Raw genomic sequence first — 21,529 nt, forward strand, 5'->3', positions numbered from 1 at the left:
TGTAGACTGACTGTTGCTTAAAATGGTTATCCACTTGGTGAGCAATTTTTTTATTTTTTACGTATTCTTTTTTATAGAGACATTTGTTTATCTTCCCGTAAAAGCCAATATACAATTTTAGAAAAATCTTAGCTACAGCGCCACCTAGCGGAAGTTTTCAAATTGTCACGTGCATCCTCCTGACAACCCACCAAATGTAGATAAATGTTCGTTCAGCTGTTTTGGGGTCAATTGCGAACATACACATACATACTTAAACATTTAGTAAACATGATCGTACGAGTACATATATGCTTAGGGGCGCATAGGTTGATTGTAAAGTTCATAGCTACATACGTGACTTCATATCGAAATATATTTGACTACTCTTTTCTCCTTCATTGGCCCGTATTCCATTGTCAGCTCTTTCTGTACTTAAGTATGATAAAACAATTTTATTTACACACATACATACATATCCTTTATTGGATTTCAAAACTGCATTAATTCATTTAATTAGATTCCGTTACTGCTGTCTGAATTACTATTTCAATGCATTAGTTTTGTTTTTGTGTCAGCGATTTTGATATATAACGAAAAAGTCACGTACGAAGCATTTGCGGTGGGGCACGTGTATAAGTACCATATATGTAAGTATGTTTATGTATCAGTATGTATAAGACATGAGTATAACAAGAGAAAACAACTGAACACTCAGATATGTATTATTGTAATATTCATTACATATCAAACGTTTAATTGAAAGTTTATAAAAAATTCTGTTTCTCATTGTTGAAAAAATTATTGTTAATTTCCTATTCATGCACACGTCTGTTCTCTGCCATATAAAAAGAGTTATATGGCGCGAAATGTGCAAGACCGCCAGCAAAAAAAAATTAAAAAAATTAAAAAAATATCAAAAGTTAACGCGATCTTTAAACTAATTTAAACTTGCACTTCATTTTATTAAAATTCGATGGGCTATAAAACTGCATACTCAAACTTTTTCTAAAAATTCGGATTCAAAAATATGTAAACTGATCAACATTTGTTCCATCTTTTCTATATTTTCTTAAAATTTCAGACCTGGATTTATATGGTTTTTGTAGGAATCTTCGCTATATTTTCATAAAAAATTATTAAAATTAAATAAGGAACATATACCTTTTCAAAACTTGTCAGTAAGTTCGTGTGTTATAGTTATGAAACACACTGTATTTTTTTGAACACGAAGAACCGCTGAACTAAGCAACCCATTTAAATCCGTGTAGGTACTTAAAAATTCGAAATAGTCGATCATTCAGAGATATTTAGAGCAGTTTAATTACTAAAGACATGTAACTAATAAGGACATTAGTCGAAAGCAAAGCTTATGAGTCCCTTTTTTTGTGGTGCGTAAGGCGGGTTTAAAATGCCTTCGCACTTACAGCGACTGTCGTCAACTGTGTCGAATGGTGTATCCACTAAAACAATCCCTCCTCCTCTTCTGGGGAGACTCACTTCCCTGTAACTACCTTGCATTACTTCGGGAAGGCCCAAAACAGTGTCCATTAAATGGACCAATACTATTCACCCACGTCTGGGTCTACCATATTTGTAGCCAGCTTCATGCTATAGGCTCGTCTTCTAATGTCTCAGTGCCGTCATACCAGTGGTATGTGTGGCATGCTCTCAGGTTCCTCTCACATGGGCGTATGTATGTTATACGCCATCGAGGTTTCTTTTGCATCTGCAGCAAAGAATATGTTGCGATAATATTATACCATCTTTTGCCGTCGTGAGCACATGACTCGACCGTCTGTTATTTGTCGTCAGTTCGTAGACAGTCCACCTCCTATCGAGGGCTGATTTGTTTTTCTCTGCGTTATGCGCTGACACTCCGCGCGTCGCAGGTGCAGCATTATCTTCTTTGCAAAACTTTTAACTGCATCCCAATAGTCTTGTGATGCACACATGTTATTGATGAAGCTGTCGGGGCTCAGCTGTTCGCCCAAGACTAACTCAAGCGTTCGGCGTTCTTCGTTGAAACGATTGCAATAGAAGAACACGTGCTCTGCGCTTTCTATTGCATTGTTGCAGCTTGGACAGAACGAAGTGCCCTCCATGTGAAAACGATGGAGGTACTCCAAGAAACATTCGTGGCCGCTACGTTACCGTGCCTTCTGGTCACCCATTGGCTAATTTTGGGGATAAGTCTATAAGTCCAACATCCGCTAACAGGCGAGTCCCATCTGCTTTGCCATTTTTATAACGAATGTAGACGTTCTGCAGCTTTCGCTTCAGTTGTCGGCTTTACTTCTTGTCTGTCATATTCTTGTACAAGTATATCTATTGGGAGCTTTACAGCGATGACCCAAACCGCGTCGTCTGATACGGTCCTGTATGCACACGCGACTCTTAGTGCATTTCGCCGGTGCACTTGAGCTACTGGTCTAACATTCTATGGCTTAGCTCCTACCTATATAGGAGCAGCATATAAGATGGATGAATCCACCACACTTGCTAGGAGGTGCCTTCTGGCGCCTTGCGGTCCGCCTATGTTTGGGAGAATTCTGGTAAAAGCCCCGTTGACTACCGCTGCTTTGGAACCCACAGTTGCTAAATGTTGCTTAAAGCAGAGCCGTGCATCAATCATTACGCCCATTTAACTCGTTCCCACAACAGTCGGTTCTACGTTACACGAACGACCCGGATTTATATCCGGCCAAGGACCGTCACTCCAGCAGCATTCCCCGTACATGTATGAATGTTTATGCTGTTACCCCAACAACAACAACAGCCTTTAAAGTCAGCGTTTTTAAATACCATTGCAGTTGTTTTATTTTTCTCATCTACACACAGTTTATTTTTTGCAAACATTTATTTATTTAATTTTTCGTTGTTGTTGTTTTTTTCTGTTGTAATTTTACAAAAAAATTGCGCTTTGTTTTGCAATTGAATACTTACTGGGTTGTATTGAGTGAATACCTATTCTGGTCACGTTTTATGTTAACACTTTGCCAATGCGAATTTATTGAGTCTAGACAGAGCAGAATATAACAGAACGGGACGCCAGTTATAAATAAAAAAATGCTCCCTATGTGTAGACCATTCCAATACGTCGATGTTTGCATATCTATAAATAAAAATATTTCAAAAGACGCGTCTAGATGCTGTTTTAAAGTAAATAATGAAAAAACTTAGATTTTTGCAGGTTCCACTATTTCTATAAAAAATAAGACTCTTAACAATTATATGTGAAAAATGGCATCATTTAAATGGCCACCATGTGGCAGGGTCATATACAGGTAAAATCCGCCGAACAGTCAATTCATGCAGGCTTAATTGTTGAGAACGTCGAGATATCTACTTGGCGCTATAGCAGCAATATTCTCAACAGAACGCTTACTTTTTGGTCAGCCACTCCTTTTTCTATCTTCGACAGAACTAGTTTCTTGAAATTTGTTCACCAAAAAAAAGTCTCAGAAAAAATTTATTTGGCTAGAGTTGTAAGTTCTAGTAAGTCGGGCTTCATTTTAAAACACTAAAAACTGCAAAGAGGTTCAGCATAGTCTAGCTCTTGAAGGCAATTGAGTACAAAAATTTTAGAAATAATCTCTATATGATTAGGATTCCATTTCTATGAGCGTGAGAGAAACGATATTATTACTTTTAGTCAGTTTTAAAAATGTTTTATTTTTTTAAATATTTTTTATGTAAATGGATCGAAATCACTATTTTTGCTATCACTTTTCCAAAGCACTAAACGCCTAATAAAAATTAGCGCCAAATTCAGCGTGAAAAAGTTGGAAAAATCAGTCGGTTAACCAAGCATTCGATTCTTCAGGCAAAGCGTTCAATATAAAAACAGTTAACAAAACTTTGCAATTCAATTTATGCAATTAATTAAAAATCATAAATTATGGAAACTGTGAAAAAAACAAAACAAATCAATTGAAAACGAAATTCATAATGCGCATTCATTAAATAAAAATAAAATCCATGGCAATGAAAGTGCAAGCAGTAGTATATTAATAAAAATATTGCAAAAACAATGCAAATTGCACTTGCCACATGCAATAAAGAAGCATTCGCAATAGCAACAAACCAACTCCCCATTTGCTTGCAATCAAAATATATGGAGTTGAATTTTTTCTGCTAATTTTTCCCCTCAAAACGCGCTTCGTTGCCACTTCCGCCACTTTAGCCGCCAGCTAAAGAGCGTCGTCATCTAACGCTTAAGCGCGCGCGCGCAACCCAACAAACAGCAGTAAACAGGAAAAAATTTAAATCTTCTTTCGTTGTAAATTAATTTTTCTGCTGGCCAAAACGAATTAATCACTTAAATGCGGCTGCCGCCTGTTGTCGCTTTCGTTGTTGCCGCTGTCACTTGGCCGCTTGGCCGTTAGCTGCTGCTGCTATTGCTTGCTCTAGCACTTACTCGAGTGGCTGTAGATGTTGCCTGCCAGTGGTGGCATGCTGGTGTTGCTACTACAACAGATATCTGCTACCTGTTGCCACAATTCCCTCAAGGCATTAAATGTGTGAGTTGGCAAGAGCGGCGCGTTGCGGAAGATATGTGCAACCAACCACCAATTGGCAGTATAGCGACTGATGATTTGTTGTTATTTCTCTTTGCTGTTTTTTTGGCTAGTAGTAGCTACTGCTGTGTGCTGTAGTTTCTTGCTTACTGCTGCAAAAGTTTACTAGGATTTTCCATTTCCAGACAGTGGCAAGAAACGCCGCCTTTGATTTTGCGATTTTTTCGATTTCATTCATTTATTGTGCACCTTTGCTGAGGTTGCTCTTTTATCCAATCACTTGTTGCAGAGATCGTTGTTGTTATTGCTGTTACTACATTTGCAATTAAATGCAATCGATCGCTCGCGCATTGCCACACAAACGATGGCTAATCATGCATTGCTTAGCACCGCGCTGACCTGTTGCAAGTCGGCTGCAATGCTTTATTGATTTTGTTTCGTTTTACTATATTTTGGTGTTCTATGTATTTGTTATTGTGGCTGCCACACTTTATTGCAAGTTTTATCTACTTAGATTTTCGATTTGTGCCTGCCATGCGCTGAAGTCTGCCACGCTGTGTCGCGTTGCGCTATCCATAAGTAACTTCTTTGGTTCGGCGTTTCTCAAACTTTTCGCATTGCATTTGCTTGCAATTTTCTTGATTTCATTACCGCTGTCACTACCGTCTACTCCGTTGATTTCCTGTTGCTGGTTTTATTAATTGCAGCGCGCCCAACCGACTATTTCAATTTCACTTTTCTGCAACAATGGTTAGCAGCGGCTTGCCACAAGTGGAAAGTGTTGCGAATGCGCGCGAAGGAGCAAATAAAGCAGTAGCAAAAAGCAACGACACGCGAGTTAGCGAATTGGATGAATTCCTTAAAATTTTAAATGGCAATTAGAAATGAAGAAAGAAAAAATATGTAAGAAAATATCAGGAAAAACTACCGCCTTGCTGAAAAAGTCATTTATAGCCGGTACACTACAACAAATTCACAATTGCTATATGCATTTAGTAGGTTGAAGTTGAAAGAAAAATATTTAGAGCTAAGCTGATGCGATGACGAGTTCTTCGCTTTCATTTTTTCCCTCCAGAGGCAGTGCATTGGTGTAGCCGGAAGCAAAGTTCAACAGTTTATTTTAAGGAAACTTACTTTTAAGCAGATGTTCAACATTTTTGCTGAATTTCAATTTGAGTACAATTTATAAATTCGGGGAACTGTTACTTTTCACGAAATTTTAAATAGAAAATGCAATTTAAACAGCGGTGAAAAAATGTTGCTAGCAGCATGTTGGCAACATGTTTTAGTGCTTGAGTGCTTTTGGTCGAATTTGATGCCGAAATTACTATCGTGGGATTCCTTCCACATATTATATTTGGAAGAAATAATGCGCTATGTTAACTTTACAATTTTACATGGAAGCTTTACTTTACTTAGAATATCGGATTTTTTTCCTCGCCGTGTAAAAGGAAACATTTCCGCGTCTCAGTTTCGAAGCTCTCCAAAATCGATTTGTTAGTTAAACCGACGTTTAAGATGAAGAAGAAGAATGCGGCTGCTATTAAAAAAAGGTCGCTTATCAAAGCCACTCAGATACCTCGGCTGTCAAAGGCCCCCAGCTGCATAAGTTGTGTTTCTTCTCCACCTTTCTCACTCTATTACTTACCTAAGATTCTCATTGGACTTAGGGAATATTGGAATCTTTTTCCAAAAAGTTTTAAAATTAATATAAAAAAATTCATTATATGCACACATTGATTTCTATAATGCACACAAATAATACGATACTTCTGCAAAAATATATATATTAAAGTTTTTTTATTGTTCAATATTGTAGCTCATTTTCACGAGTTTCCTCTTTTTGCTCTTTTTTTCACAGCTACCGATCGCATCACTCCTCTCTCGTTCTCTCAATGGCCATCTGCTGACATGTCCAGGGCTCGTGAGTTGGCCTTATTTGAGAAATGGACTGATGCTGCTGCCTCAACTGCCACCAACACCTTCCCACCCCTCGCCTCACCAACCTCCCCGAAGGCAACGAAATTCTGTTGTTGCCCGAATCGTCGACGCTACAATTTGAAGCATCCCAAAGCAAAATCTACCCTGGACGCGCGTAATATTTTCTTAGATAATGATTTTTCGGTCATTGATGATGTGGAACAACGGGATAATAGCAACAATAGCAAAAGCGACAGCGCGCGAAACGGTAGCAACAGCTATTGCGCAAACAGCGTAGCTGTAGCCAACTTGAAAGGAATAAACGGCATCGGCCAGCGTGAAACGGGTAAGTGGCAGCAATTGCAACAACAACAACAAAATGAAGAGATTGTGAATGCCACCAATGCTAGCAGCAACTACGCGGACGATTACGATGATATCTGTGATGTTGTCGACAATGCCGGAAATTGTAGAGTGCGCCTAATGAATGCACAGCAGCAATTGCCAGTGATACAGCAGCAACAACAACAAAAACAGAAACAGCAACAACATCAACTAAGTCAACTGCGATTAGAGTTGGCAAAGCAATGCCACAAAGCAGATCAACAGCAGCAGCGGTGGCATGACAAAAGCTGTCATAACAGCAGATACGGCAATACTAACACCAAAACCAAAAACAGCAACAACAACAGCAACAGCTGTGACAGCAACATCTGCGATAGCAAATGCAATACAAAGGCCATTGGCAACGGTCATAGTGGTAGCAACGTGCTGATTGAATGCAATTGTCAGCCAAAAGTGGCGGGAACAACAAATACAACAGCAACAACAATATTTGCTGGCAATAATTGTGCGGGCGCAAGTAAAAGTGATAAAAACGTTGTTGATGAAGGCGATGTTGCCCTGAAACAGCAACAACAACAATTAGCCAGCAACGCGTTTGGCAACGACAAAAGCAACAGCAACAACAACAGCAGCAACAATAACAGCGATCAACAAACAATCCAAAGACTTAGCGATAGTGAATTTAAGTGTAACAATAATAATTGTAAGGGACAACAAACACAACAACCACAACAGCAACAGTTGCAAAATAATTTTTGCAACAACAAAAATAACAAAAATAAAGGTGGTGAGTCGCCAAAGCGCTTTAATTGTCAGCTTGACTCATCTACATCGACACCAGTGTCAACGAAGACCGCACCCGATTCGAGCCGAACGAACACACAACAAAAACAAAACCAAAACAACAACAGCGAATACATCAACGATAGCGAGAGCGACAACAAAATTGATTTGCAGAATAAAATGACAATAACCACAACGAATGCGGCGAGTCGTAAGCATTCGCGTGTCGAGTGTGGGTTGACAGTTACAGCAACCCCGGCAACAACAGCAACACCATCAACATCAACAGTGACAACGGCAAACGGCGAGGCAATCAACGACGCTTCTATAGCGACCACAACGGAAATTGCGCCCAGCAGTGCGAGAATAACAACGAACATGGCTGGCACTACAACAGCCAGCGCGTCCGCGAACGCGCCAACGACCTCAGCAACTATAACAACAGCCGCGGCAGTGCAATTGCGAAACACTACCGCATCGCCAACACCAACGTCGCGCCCAGCAACGCCCTCCCTAACAACTGTAATCAAAACAACAATGGTGAAGCGTACTCCTTCAACGGAATCATCGAAAACTCCATCGCCAGTGACAACACCAACTACGCCAACGAAAACCATTGTGACTGCGACGGTGACGGCGCGAGCTTACAACAGCATAGGTGCAAAAGAAGGAGGAGCCGAGGCCAACGCACAGGAAACTCAAACAGCGTCGGCTCCGTCAATGCCGCGCACATCTGTGAAACAGCGTATTTTGGCTTTTGCCGCTGGAAATGGTGAGTATTCAACTTGATTAGAAAAGCATATTCTAGTGATTAAGAATAGCAACAGATATATAGAGTATTCCAGAAATCGTATATGGAATTATAGCAGAGTTATATTACAAAAATTTGTAATGCGCAACTGTTCCTAGATTCGAGTTCAGGATGAAGATATTCGATGAATTCTATTTTGTTTTTTGATGTGCGGTCTTGAAAACAGATCGCGCAGACGGATAGAATTCATGATGATAGGATATTGTAAATTTACAGGCATGGTAATTTTACTGATCTTTCGATTTACTTTGGTATTGATGCCCTTTACTGAATTTTGTAATGAAGTTATAGCTTTTTCTTAATACCGAAGGAGACTCGTAGCTTTCATTTTTTCACTCAACTAACATCTACTTGAATTTTCCGAATTTTGAGTTAACTGCTTTATCATCATCTAGTCTTCTTTCGGCATCAGAAGGTACAAGTTTATATCTGTTGCGGGATGAAAATATTGATTGCGTTTAGTTGCTAGAAGCAATATTGAGTTACGCGGAAAAGAAAGCTAATCGGTTGCAATTTACTGCGGAGTGAACTGATTTGTGTTTTGTTTTCGAAGACCATACAGTCGGAATGTCACTACGTCGCCCGAAGGGTCAAAATACCATTCTTTCACACTGATTTAAGTTTTCTATTGATAGACTCGATGCTAGAAACCTTAATACCGGTGGTTCGAGAGACATCGAAATATCGAGTGTCAGTAGCACAAGGCCTGCCCTAAACATCTTTTGAATCAGAAACTGGCATTCAAAAAGCATTTTTAAATTACTCAAGCAATTGCTGCCGCAGAAGTAAAAGCTTGGACGATGACAACATCTGATGAGGTGCTCTTTCGAGAGTTTCACAGAAACATTCTGCGGAAGATTTTTGTACCTTTGTACGTTGGCGATGGGGAGTATCGTAGGCGATGGAACAATGAGCTGTATGAGCTTTACGGCTACATATGTAGATCCAACGACTTCGTTGGCTTAGTCATGTTGTCCGAATAGGTACAAACGCTCCGGCTCTGAAAGTATTCGATGCGGTACCAGAACAAAGTGGGAGCAGAGCAAGAGGACTCCTTTGCGTTGGGAAAATCAGGTGGAGAAGAATTTGGCTTCACTTGGTGTGCCAAACTGGCGTTGGTTAGCACGAGAAAGAATCGGTCTAAATCGCGTCATCAATTATCGCTCCAATTAATAATGGCCGCCGCAAGTATGACTAAGACTTTAACTAATACTGTGTTAAATTTAAAACTACGGTTTCGGTTGAGGTAAAGGACGAAAACGGGGACATGAATTAGTAAGAGATCGAGGCTGAGGTTGAAGTTGAGGTTGAGGTTCAGAATGAAATTGAAGATTAAAATAAGGATGAAGTAGAGGCTAATGGCGTAGCTGAGGTTGAGGTTGAGGTTGAGACTGAGGTTGAAGATGAGGTCAGGATAAAATTGAGATTGAAATAAAGAATGAGTAGAGGATAATGGCGTTGCTGAGGTTGAAGTTGAGGTTGGGGTTGACGTTGAAGTTGAGGTTGAGATTGAGGTTGAGGTTGAGTTTGAGGTTAAGTTTGAGGTGGAGGTGGAGGTAGTGTTTGAGATTGAGGTGGAGGTGGAGGTTGAGGTTGAGGTTGAGGTTGAGGTTGAGGTTGAGGTTGAGGTTGAGGTTGAGGTTGAGGTTGAGGTTGAGGTTGAGGTTGAGGTTGAGGTTGAGGTTGAGGTTGTGGTTGAGGGTGAGGTTGAGGTTGAGGGTGAGGTTGAGGTTGAGGTTGAGGTTGAGGTTGAGGTGGAGGTTGATGTTGAGGTTGAGGTTGAGGTTGAGGTTGAGGTTGAGGTTGAGGTTGAGGTTGAGGATGAGGCTGAGATTGAGATTGAGATTGAGGTTGAGGTTGAGGTTGAGGTTGAGGTTGAGGTTGAGGTTGTGGTTGAGCTGGAGGTTGAGATGGAGGTTGAGGTGGAGGTGGAGGTTGATGTTGAGGTTGAGGATGAGGCTGAGATTGAGATTGAGATTGAGGTTGAGGTTGAGGTTGAGGTTGAGGTTGAGGTTGAGGTTGAGGTTGAGGTTGAGATGGAGTTTAGGTTTGGGGTTGAAATTGAATTTGAGGCTTAGGATAGAATTGAAGATTAAAATAATGATTTAGTAGAAGAAATTGGCGTGGCTGAGGTTGAAGTTGAAGTTCAGGTTGGGGTTGATTGAAGATTAAAATAAGAATGAAGGGGAGGATAATGGCGTGGCAGAGGTTGAAGTTGAGGTGGAGGTTGGGATTGGGGTTGAATTTGAAATTTGGTTCAGAATAAAATTGAAGATTAAAATAAAAATGAAGAAGATGGTAATGGCGCGACTGAAGTTAAAGTCGAGGTTAGGGTTCAGGTTGAAGTTGAATTTAAGGTTGATGGTGAAGTTGAGGTTGAGGTTAAAGTTGAGGTTAAAGTTGAGGTTGAGTTTGAGAATGCGACTCAAAATCCGCTAAGATGGAGACTGTGACTTAGAGTAGAACTCAGACCAAACCGTCGGTGAAACTAAAATAAAAGCTTTGATTGAGACTAAAAATACAAATAATGTTGGTAGTGCAAAGAACGCTAGAAAAATTTTATCTTGAACTACGGGAATAGGCGGAAAATAGGAGAGAACTAATGGCGGGTACTATTAAATATTGACTGGTGATGTAATCATATAATCCTTTAACGGTTGACTGGTTATGTAATCATATAATCCATCCATAATATCATCAACGTGCCATCATTAGTGCTAAAATCTGTATTTTGACAAAGTTCTACTGCCAAGATGCCACCCTAAGCCAAAACTGAGTCTACATAGAGCTGAAACCAAGATGGACACACTTGAAATGATTCATACAACTTATTGATTATCAAAAATTTCCTTATTATTTTCAAATTAATCATCCGCGGTGCTCATCGAGAATGTCGGATAGGCTAGGGCTAAGACCTTGAGAATGTAATTCCGCTTGAATAATTATTAAATACTTTAACTGAAATTTCGTGGACAAGTCAAATCGTTCTACTTCAAGTATTCAACTTTCAAATGTTCGTGAAATAATTGCAAGCTCTATTACAACAAAAACAACAACAACAAAACAATCATCTCATAAAACATTTATCGAATTGCAGCAAAATATAAAAACAAGCGGAACGTGATATGCGGTACGCTATTGCATATAAATACAGACATACTCACATGTCACGCTGCAATGCTATTGAGAACAAAAACAAAAAAACAATTTCGAATTTTAAAACCGACAAAGTACATAAAATTAAAAAAAATTCGAAACAACAAATATTGTAATAAATAAAGAATACGCGAGTAGGAGAGAATAATACCAAAGAACAAAAAACAAACGAAAAAAAATCATGCGACTGACCCAATGCGCCAGTAAACGAATTGCAAAACAGCTTTTTTCTTATTGTTTTTCGTGGCCAATATTTATACCCAGGAGGCAGTGCTCATCAGCTCGCTACTGAATCAACGAGTGACTCACTCGGTTAAGTGCGCGAATTTCATGCAAAACAACCGATGAGTCACTAACGAAGAGGCGGCTGTGCGAAGTTGAGCTTAGAAATGACAAGAGCGCACGCAAGTAGGGAAACAAAGCGACGGCAACATTAATGATTTCATTCATTTACTAACCCTTGGCTGTCATCACATTCGCTCCTAATGCGTCTGGCCAGTTGCAAACAGAGTGCATTTAGATTGAAGAATTTTGCAATATTCTCGATTTTTGGTACTAAAAGATGTAACCGTTTTCATACTGCTTGTGATTGCGTGGAGTGAAATTTAAAAAATCGAATTCAAGAATATTTATTTAGTAAGTTTTACAACTTTTCTGAAGAGATATTACAATATTGATATCAAATTGAAGCGGTTTGGGACAGCTTTAATATCTGCGCATTTTAGAATGATAACGAATTCAGAGGTTCGAATCTCGGAGAAACCCCAAAATTAAGAAAACGTTTTTTCTAATAGCGGTCGCCCCTCGGTAGGTAATGTCAAACATCCGAGTGTATTTCTGCCATGAAAAAGCTCGTCATAAAAAATATGTGCTATTCGGATACGGCTTGAAACTGTAAGTCCCTACATTTGTGGAACAAAATCAAGACACACACCACAAATAGGAGGAGGAGCTCGGCCAAACACCCAAAAAGGGTGTACGCGCCAATTATATAAAGGGTTTTCCAATATTCAAAGAAAAATTCTATTTTTTAATAATAAATGATTGGATGTTTATTTCATTATAAAGAGGAAGACTTGCCGTTAATAGTGAAAAACATCAGGTAAATGACCACCACGACCACGCTTACAGGACAATATCCTTTTCATGAAATTTTCCATAACCGAATTGCAAAGTGGCGCCCTATGTGCTCGATAGCTTCACGAATTCCATCCCTGGGCTGTTGCCGTAGACCTTTTCTATCACGTGGCCCCAAAGAAAAATGTCACAAGGAGTTATATCACAAGATCTCGGTGGCCAATTGTGATCACCTCTTCGAGAGATAACACATTCCGGAAACTTTTCCCGTAAAAGATCAATGGTTTCGTTGCTTGTGTAGCACGTAGCGCCGTCTTGTTGAAAATAAACGTTGTCCAGATCAATACCATGCAATTCCGACCATAAACAATCGTTAATCATCTCACCTGTTTAACACCTAACACCTTTTGTTGGAAAACCCTTTATATAAAATATTATAAGTTGGGTGTCGGGCGCAAATCCTTTAAAGCAATTATAACCGAAAATATTGAGAAATGAAATTAAAACATGAATATTTTAAAGCATTGCAATTAATCAACTATGGTTACCAAATAAAATAGTACAACATTGTTATCAAATGAAAGGGGGTTGAAAGAGCTTTACTGCATTTAATCAAGTGCCAGCAGTTGCAATTATGCGAATTTTCAGCAATCAAGTTGGTCGGCTCTGCTGTGGAAAAAATTAAATTCGCTCATATTTGGGTGCGTTACTTCCGCATTGGGAGAAAAATGCGGGGCACACAAACGGCAATGCGATCGTGCCACAATTATTTACATATTTTTACACTTTCAAATAGCTGTTGCATTTTGGCGGATTTTTATTGAATTTTTATTCCATTTTCATGTTTTGCCAATTCCTATTTATTTATTTAATTTCCAAAGGTTGACACATTAGCGATGGAGTGTGCACGCCACACACGCATCATGAAATTTTCGCATTTATGCGATTTCCGTTAGCGTGGCGCGTAAAATTGCGTATAAAAATAAGAGGCCACAAAACCACCGAACACCAACCAGCGAATCAATTAAGCGACAAATAGTGAGTATATTTATCGTTTTTTGTTGTTTTGGAACAGAAACAGAAAAAACCAAAAACAAAAAGAAATGGTTAAGGCATACTCCACGCACTTTTCGCGAGTTTGTTTTCCTACCAGCGGGTTTTCATGGCGCATGCGTACTTTACTACGAGGTTGCACGAGAAAGCATTGCAAAGCAATTGTCGCACAACTGACTTTTTATGGTAAGAGTGTCGCTTTTTGCTGTTGCTACTATTATCTAATGTTGTTGTTCCTCACATGGGTGCAGCCACATGCGTTTTTTAATGCATTCAATATGATTTGCATATGCGCGTGCGCGTGCGCTCGTACTACGTCGAAGTGTGAAAGGGTGAAAGGGTGTTGCATAATAAATTCACATGTATAATAGGGTGGGTCACTTTGTGCTTTCAAAATATAACCGAGACTCTATTACGGATTAATGAGAAAAATTGCATGTTGTAGCTGTTCATGTGAGATCTTGCGGAGAGTTTTGAGTGAAATAAACATCAAAAATGAGTTCATCGTAGCCAAAAACCACATATAAACATGATCTTCCAAAAAAAAATTGTTTTTGTTTTTTTTTTTGTCCCCTTTATTTTATACATCTGTCCATTGACTTTAAGTACGTTGTTTAACAATTTGGCCAGGATTTACATACATCGCTTAATGACCAGTGCCAAAGCGATAAAAATTAAAATAAAAAATAAAACAATTAAATAATATTCAATACAAGTTTTACTCTACATAATTACAATTTTACAACAATTTAACAGCAATTTAACCCCTTTGCACATTTATTATTTTCTAGCATTCATTAAGTCGCTTGGTCGAGTTCTCTTTAAGCGTCTTTCAGTGTTTTTTTCCCTTTCCAGAAGTTTGTTGATTTCTGCATTATTGTGTTCCTGTATTTTTTCAAAGTGGCTTCTTGCTATTTTTTTGGTCTCTTGCTATATTAAAAGTCCTGTGGATGTCATCATTTTTCGTGTACCTGTCAGACATGGTCAAAATTCGAAGAATCTTCGATTGCTGTCGTTGAATTTTTACTAGGTGAGACTTTTTAGCCGTTCCCCACACCTGTAGTCCATATAGCCAGATTGGTTTAATCATGGCTTTGTACAATAATAGCTTGTTCTGTATAGTAAGTCTGGATTTTGTGCTGACTAACCAAGTTGTCGAAGCTTTTCTTTTATTTGTTTGACCTTTTGCTTTATGTGGTGATTCCAATTTAGTTTCGAGTCCAAATGTATTCCAAGGTATTTAATAGTTGGTTTAATTGTAATTACTTTGCCATTTATTTTTATTGGAACTGCGGTAAATTTTGTTTTGGTAGTAAATATAACCTGTACGGTTTTGTCTTCATTTATTTTTAGGCACCAATTATCGAACCATTCCTTAACTGCGTTTGTGTATCGCTGCAGTTTTTCAGTAGCGATAGTTAAGCTTTTATCCGATGCCAGTAGTATTGTATCGTCTGCGAACGTAGCAATTGATGAATTAGTTTCGTCAGGAGGTGGTATGTCTGCGGTGAATAAAACATATAGTAGAGGTCCAAGAACGCTTCCTTGCGGAACTCCAGCAGTTATTTGATGAATATCTGAACATTGATTGTCATATTTAATATAGAAACTTCGGTTAGTTAGGTAGCTTTTTATGATAAGATAGTAGTCAAAAGGAATCATTATTTTTATTTTGTGGAGTAAGCCTTTGTGCCACACTTTGTCAAACGCTTTAGCTACGTCTAAGAATACTGCCGCACAATAACGATTGTTTTCAAAGTCTGATTGGATTTTATTTGTAATTCTGTGGATCTGTTGGATAGTCGAATGCTTTTTTCTAAATCCAAATTGATGATCCGGTATTATACGTTTTTTCTCCAGAAATTGGGTTAGTCGATCATGCAGTAATTTTTCAGCAATTTTAGATATTGTCGGTAGTAAAAAAAATGAAACAAAAAAAAAATTTAATTTATCAGGTCTTAATAACCAAAATTAAAAATAAGGAGGCTCCATTTTAGAACTACGCTTTTGTAGACTCTTTTGTTTAGAATTGCCAGTAGATGACTGCAGTCGCGCAAAAACAAAGTATACAAAAAATTCAACCTGCCCCAATGTATAAGCACTAGGAAGGGTCGATTTGAAATCGATCATTGCTCTGTGAAAATCGTATTCTAGGGATCAAAATAAGAAACTTTGCCGAAGGAACCATACCTCTAAAAAGAATTCTGATGTCCCCCAATTTAAAAATATCAACCATTTTTGGCCTTTACATGAAAAAATCAGCTAAATGGCTGTTTTTTCTTTATTTTTATTTATTTATAATTATATTTATATTATTATTTATTTATAATAATATCTATTTTTTCTCTTAAGAAATTTATTTAGTCAGAACATATGTAAATGAAAAAATTTATTTAAGTGAGTTATAGAAAAGAAACTAAAAAGTTCGACCCAAATTGGGGGACATCAGAATTCGTTTTAGAGGTGTGGTTCCTTCGGCAAAGTTTCTTATTTTGATCCCTAGAATATGATTTTCACAGAGCAATGGGCGATTTTTTTGCCTCCCCACAAATCGACCCGGCCTAATAAGCACGCATGATAAATTTAAATGCAATAAAGATATTAAAGAAGATATTAAATAAAAGTTTAGCACAAGAAATTACTATTTAAAATTTTTTTTATTATCATTCCTATAATTCATGTCAACAGTTCAAACGTTCAACCGTTCATGTTTACCTCAATTGTAGTGCTCGAAGTCGCTGGGCGTGGAATATAACTCTAACTAAAATGGCTTAAACATTATTTATTACATATTTCGTGTTTTTTTTTTGTTTTTGTTATTTTCATCACACAATAACAGATATACGCCGGCCTGTCGATTTGTTGCCATATTTTTGTGAGTATATGTGTGCACAGGAAACACGTATGCACGCGTGAATTGACGCTTTCGGTTTACTTGATTTATTTGAATTTTTTCCTTTAGCTGCTCCCTTCTAAGGTATATATTTATGTACGCGTGGTATTTTTACAGTTATGGTAATTTATTTTTACTATAAGGCACTCTAAAGAGGTGAAATCAAATATTAGGCGCATTGAAAATTATGCGTGCCGCCGCAATGAGGCCTCATACGAAAACCTAAATAAAGCTGGAAAAAAGGTAATAAAAAATAATAAAATAAAAAAAGACTATTATAAATATACAGTGCACTCGCGGTAACTCGAATAGCCGCTAAGTCGAACGACGTGCTAACTCGAACACATTTTTTTCCCTATTGACTAGTTTGTAACTCGAACAATATTAAAGCGCTATAACTCGAACAAAAAAACAAATTTATTTGTACACACATTCTTTTCAAACATGTACATTTTGTACATACATACATATGTAATAGTATATGTATTGTATATAAATTATATGTATACTAGTGTATTGTCCATATGAATATTTCGACGTTAATATCCCGTTAGTTTTCTGGGAACAACATCTTGCATTGACCAAATTGCTTTAAATTTGTCATTTGCAGTGTATCAGTGCATCTTAAAAGGTTGAAGTGTTTAACATTAAAAGAGAGGGCTGAAGTCCTTAACAAAATTAAACGTGGATGTAGTGTTACTTCTCTAGCGAAGGAATATGGGGTAGCCAAGTCCACCATAAGTCTTATAAAAAGGAAAGACAAGGCAATTTTAAAAGCAGTAATCAACACGTTTTTGGGTCCTGGGAAGAGGAGAACTTTAAAAGCTTCTGAGTTTCCTAAAATGAAAGCCGCTTTATACAATTGGTTTCTGTCCCAAAGAAAAAAGAATTACCCAATAAGTGGACTCATCTTGAAAGAACATAACATGAAAAACATAATTTACAGGTCGAATTTACGCTTTATGATGTTAACAAATGGAATGATGGTGCCGAATTTACCGACACAGAAGTAATAATTGAAACTAGTGATTCTGAGTCTGAGTTTAACAACACAACTGAGACATGTGAGCGGATATCATCTGAGGAGGCAGTTAGCTCTATCAATAAGGTAATGCAGTGGGCCACAACTGAACAAGTAAGCCCCGCAAAGGTTAACACTCTTCAATTGCTGCGTGAAAAAGTCATATTCAACATTGCTGCAGGCAAGAAAAGACAAACACACATTACAACTTTCTTTTCGGCCTAACTTTTCTGTTAAAGCTGACTTTTTTTGTGTAACTGACACAAAGACTGCGAAATATTTGATGAAAAATATTGAAACGAATTAATTATTTTAAACATATTCATGTTCATATACATATGTAAATAAATAAATAAATTTAATTGAAAAAAATCGATATCGATGACTGTTTTTTTAACATAGCACACTCAATTGATAAGTCGAACAAATTCGATAAATCGAACAGCGCCTGTTTTAATTAGTTCGAGTTATCGCGAGTGCACTGTAATTAAAAATAACTATTTTTGATTGTTGCCGCAATTTCTTTTCTTCGGAAATATTAATAAAAAGTTTGTCAAAATTTACTCAAAGGGTTGTCCTGCACTTCAAAGAAGCCCCGACAAATATTTTGATGATTATTTTTTTGAAGGGCTGGAAAATTTGTAAAATGTCTCACTAGAGAGACTAGTTACCTTTTTCAAAATATCTAATTGGTTTAAGCAACTTAGTGAGGGGATGGAAATCGAATGCAGGTTTCACGATGGGTCTTAAGGGCACCGCGTGTCTTGTCTTAGACAAGCAACCTGGCTAACCCAACCTAACCTACTTATAGGGTTGACCTACGACACACAAAATGTCGTTCAAATAAATTATATATGTACAAAGTGGCGCAAAATTAATCATCCTATGGGATGATTTATAATTTCTGTAAATGACTTCGAACTTCAATCATATTTGGCAAGCAATAGAGCGCATAAAAGTCAAAATAAAAACTTTCATCACTCAAAATAATTCTTTTTTTCTTTATTTAATAAAAGGTTTATTCAAAAACAAAATGGGATGATTAATTTTTCGCCACCTCCTATGTAATGTGAAGTAGGGAAATTTTCTATCCATCATATTCCACAGCCTTTTTTTAATTTCAAAATTTGCCTTTTTCCCGGTATAACACAAATTTCAATAGAAATCTTAAGTTTATTTCGGTCATCCCCTATTCTCTCTCTCAATTGAACTTCGCGTCTTTTGTGATGATATGATTAACAGTAAAGCTACCATTACGGGTTAAATGACCCACTTTAAACTTTTTGTTAGAAGTTCTTAGAAATAACATTATTAAATCGCCTTCACGACTTTTATTAAAAAATATATCGAATGTAGTTTCCGAACTGGAAGCCCAGTTCCCTTAATGAACTTAAGGTAGAGTTGCGTTGACGGCTTTTAAATCTTTCAAATCTTGGCGTATCTCAAGCGTCACATTCGAGAAGAAAGTGTGCTAGTGTCTCCGGAGGTTGATCGCAGGAGCGACTATACCTGGTCGACTATATCTGAATCTTGTGCAGATGAGTACGCAGTCTGCAGTGATGTGTGAGAATATCTATGAGCATTCTCAGTTTATCCTTAAGGAGGGTTATGAGTTGCTTGTACTTTCTTTGATTATATCTAATAAAGACTTCGCCTGGCGTAGCCTCATAATCTAGTGCCAACTCACGTCTCTTAACTTCTGCTCTTCCCTTCTAAGGACTTCCTTGATAATATTTGGTCCCATAGCCAAGAATGGCTCGGGTCCTATTAATAATGAGACTGCAGTCTCTCTAGCTAATGCATACGTTATTTCGTTCCCAGTTATACCCCTCTGTCGTGGGGCCATATGAGCCGGTGCATTCCTAGCAAACTCTATTTCACGATATACTCAATAACTAATGAGGACTTGACCTCAAAAGATGGCAATGCTTTGAATGCCGCCAGACTGTCGCTCAGAATGGCCATGCGCTCATTCCGGATTCCGGAAGTTTCTGTCTAAGCTGATTTCTGCACATAAACAGGTAGTAAACACTTCCGCTTGGATAATGCTGGGAAAACTATCCATCGGCACAAACAGTTTAGTTACGGGGCCATATATTCCAGCGTCTATGTCTTCTGGTGTCTTCGAGTCATCTGTATACCTGTATAGAGTGCATTCTTGGGGTTTCCTTTCAAGTCCCAACGTACTCCAGTTTGCTTTGTCATCCAACACTTAAAGGATTAGTATTGATATGGAGACGAGTGGAAATTCAAATTATTTGTTGTTGTAGCAGCATAAACATTCCCCATACTTACATACGGTGAATGCTGCTGGAGTGACAGTCCTTGGCCGGATATAAATCCGGGTCGTTTCGGTAACGTAGAACCGACTATCGTGGAAACGAAATTTCTCCATTTAGTAGAAATTCAAATTATTCGAATATGCCGTTCAATTCACTCATAAATTTGGTAAAATTACTGACCTCTCATTACCTAGGTGCACTTTTCAGTATTCATACTTACCTCGCTCTAATTGTGGTAATTTGTCATAGAGAAATTATTCGGATCAAATTCGACCATTTAGTACATTTTTACTGAGCTCTGGTTTTGAAAATGGACTTGCACCATTTCTGAACGTTTCTCGGATGTACGTCTTCGTAGGGTAATTTGCTGAAGCTTACTAATCGGGAATATCAAAAGCATGTGTTTACTTGAAAAGCTGTTTTGCAAATATCCCTGCCGAGAAGATGTGCTTTAGCATTCAAATTTGTATTTTGTATCAATTGGTGATGAAAGCTTCCATCTGGCGAAAAGCTGTTTTAAATGATAATTTAAATTCAATGAAATTAAACTCTAAAATTCGAAAAATTTAACAATTTAAAGTCTTGCCAGTTGACTTCCAGATCATCCATTCGGGTCTGTTTGACGCCAATCCCTTAACTTCATTCCAGCTAAGCTGCATGGCGCGTGTTTCTGACTCCAGCAGTTAACTACACACAGTCGCTGGCCTTCCACGTCTGCGGCTTCCTTGGGGGTCCCAGTCAATGGTGGCCCTTGTTAAGTCACCATTTCCTCTGAGTAGAACATGACCAATCCAGCCCCATTTTCTCTTTAAGATCTTTAATAGTATTGGCTTCTGCCGGGATCAGACCCATAAGTCAGCAGTCGGCTTCGATAGTTTTCCTGATGGACTTTCAGATGCTTGTCCTAACACTTATTCCACACAAACTATACTTGCAATCATGCATTCGAATGTCTTACTGGGCCTCACGTACTAAACATCATTGCCCTGCCAACAAAATAAGCTGGTATTATAACAATTTGATAGGCAAATGAGGCTTGAAAGAAGTGCATTTCAGATAAAAATAGGTTCGGTCAAGTGGTGCGAATATTGCCTGCGCTTATGGCCAACAATGTGGATAGCGCGCGACAGCGAGTCAAGCTCTTTAAGACGGCAGCTCGACAGGCGACTAAGGGGGATATGAAATATAGTCGAAAGCCACCACGCATAGTGCGAATTCACAGTGCCGCCACTAGCCTAGAATTGGTCAGTCGCTCAGCGCAGCATATTGGCATAGTCATCGCTCGCCTGCCCGGTTAGCTGTGGCACCGGCACCCCTCACGGCACACAGCTCAATATTGCCGTTATCGTTGTTGACGCACTGCGTCCTACCCAACGTTGCTGTTGCAAATTGTTGACTTTTTATAGTCGTCATTGCTTGCAGCTTAAAAAAAAGTACAACAACAACAGCAAAAGTGTGTAGAAAAAATATGCAGTGTACATATTTTGCATGAAATACGGGATAAAAACAAGCAAAAATAAATGCCCGTATTTTGTGCGTGTGTATGTGTGTATGCTTGCTTATGCAGTGCAGTTTGACTGCCACGCATGCCTCTTTTCTGTCGTGGCTCCTGCATGGCCTGCCTGTTGCACGCATGCCACCTTAGGTTCGGCATGCACTTCACTCAGTCCACCGGCATTTGGCCACAGT

Source organism: Anastrepha ludens, chromosome 2, assembly GCF_028408465.1.
Source record: "Anastrepha ludens isolate Willacy chromosome 2, idAnaLude1.1, whole genome shotgun sequence".
Lineage (NCBI taxonomy): Eukaryota > Metazoa > Arthropoda > Insecta > Diptera > Tephritidae > Anastrepha > Anastrepha ludens.